The following is a 2,500-nucleotide window of genomic DNA, read 5'->3' on the forward strand; positions in this document are numbered from 1 at the left end:
AGATACACGTGGACTATGTTAGTTTAATTTAATTAAATTTTTTTTTCCAAATTACAAAAATATCAAGGGCATGCCATTTTGGATGATCAATCAGATAAGTACAAAGATAAGTGCAAGTAATTACAACAACAACAAAAATTGAGCTTCTATATAGCGCAATATCCACTTAATGTGCTCAAAGCGCTTTACAAGGGATCCCTGACCAACAGCAACATGCAACATGTAGAACGAAACATGACGCCTGTTAGGCGATATTACAATTTTTCCGACAGAGACAACAGACGGCCAGGTACTTATTTTACATCTGAGTACGGTGAGAGAATGTTTAATAAAGAGAATTTTCCAAGAACGCAACTATGCGCCGAGGGAGGCTCGGACTCAGGACCTTCCGATCCGAAAGCGAGTGTCATACCACTAGACCACGACATAGCCGCACGAGTACAAGTTGGTGTGGACGCATTTCCTTTACAATCCCAAGATTGGCATCGAGGCCGGACAATCTGTTTGGACAACCAGCCAGACCTGAACTGTCAAATAGTGGAAGTTGTTTCATGTAGATTAACGCGGGACGCCAATAAAACCGTTAAATTTAGAAATTCATTTCATCCTTGATTTCACGAATGAATTAACGCAGACAGCAAGTTACACATATAATTCTACCCCTCAGACTAAAATAGTAACGCTTAATGAAATCAAGTTTATACCAAAATTAGAATTTACACAATGAGTGACATTAAAAGTATTTTGTAAATTGATGGTCCGCGTATCAAACCTCTGAAGTCTCGATTTTTACGACCGGTGGATCAAACATTTGAAGTTTACATTCGACTTTTGCTCACCATGTTTAGATATATTTAATTTTGGGCACATCAGACCTCTGATAAGATCAGCGTTCTGATCGGTAACTTTATAGCCTGACACAAGAAGAACCCATTAGGACTTATAGTTTGACGTCATTTTTTAAAAGGTTTGTACACTGTCTAGTGAGTTGTCGTAAGTAGAGCTCAAGGAAACAAGTGATTCCATTGTTGACCTATTGAAAACAACTCACATTTTGTTTTCTTTTGTGGCCAAAGACTTGTCTTTTGACGTTAATTTTGGTCAGTGTGAGGCCGTGGCCTTCGTAAAGTTATGGCCTGATACTGATCAAAAAATGACGTCAAAATGCCAGTCTTTTTCCACAAAAGAAAACAAATCTTGAGTTGTATTCAATAGTTCAGCCAATGAAATAACTTATTTCCATGAACACTATTAACGACTACTCACTAGGCGGTGCAAAAACCCAATAATGACGTCAAACTGCCATTCCTTTTGGGATTTCAGTATCAGGCTATAGATAGTATGAAGTTGACGTCACTCTCGACTTTGTTATTGTTTTTTGCCATCCACGTTTATGAGTAATTCTCACTAAACTGTATTAATCCGACTATAAACGTTTAAGGTTACACATAGTTTGTGTGTTGGTCCGTTATACTTCCGGATGGCAATGTTGTGAACTTCTTAGCCAAGCGCATACTATCTATAACATAACGATGGCTACAGTGTGAGGCCGTGGCCTTCGTAAACTCATAAACGCCTTGAGCTCTACTAAAGACAACTCATCAGGCACTGCACAAAGCAAATTAAAAAATGACGTCAAACTATAAGCCGTAGTCGGTTTTATTGTCAGGCTATAAGTTAACGATGGTTACGGCCTGATCTGCCCAAAAGAAATTAAATAAAACATTGTGCGCAAAGCTCGTTTGATGTCTAAATAGAATGAAGTTGTTTTATTTGTTTGTTTGTTTGTTTGTTTTTTTTTTTTTTTGAGTGTTTTTTTTATTTTGCCATCCACGTTACGAGTAATTCTAATTAAACTGTATTAACCAGACTATAAACGTTCAAGGTTACACATAGTTTTTTTTATATATTTTTTTCTTGTAATTTTCTTTCTTGCTTTGTCTGGCACCTTTCAAATACACTTATTCAGATCGTTATCTTACACAAAAAAAAAAAAAATAAAAGTAGGAGGTCACAACATAAATAATATAAGATACGCAGACGATACGGTACTCATTGCAACATCAGAAATCCAACTTCAAAAGATTGTTGACAAAGTGGTAGTAGATAGTGAAGCCAAGGGAATGGAAGTGAATATCACCAAAACGGAATGCATGGTATTACAGAAAAACCCGAAAACAACAACACCTGCAATATAACAATTCACGGCGAGCAACTTACCAACGTAGAAAGTTTTAAATACCTGGGTTCAATAGTGACAACAGATGGAAGATGTAACCGAGACATACGAGCAAGAATAACCCAAGCCAAACAGGCCTTTATTGACCTCGGAAACATTTTGAAAAACAAACAGATGTCGTTTGGGATTAGATTCCGAGTCTTGAAGTGCTACGTGTGGCCAATCTTGTTATACGGATGCGAAAGCTGGACTACAAATGCAGAAACACAAAAGAACATTGAAGCTTTTGAAATGTGGTGTTTGAAAAGGATGCAGAGAATA

This window comes from Berghia stephanieae, chromosome 14 (assembly GCF_034508935.2).
Source record: "Berghia stephanieae isolate SIO BIC M18660-M18661 chromosome 14, UCSD_Bste_1.3, whole genome shotgun sequence".
In the NCBI taxonomy this organism is placed as follows: domain Eukaryota; kingdom Metazoa; phylum Mollusca; class Gastropoda; order Nudibranchia; family Aeolidiidae; genus Berghia; species Berghia stephanieae.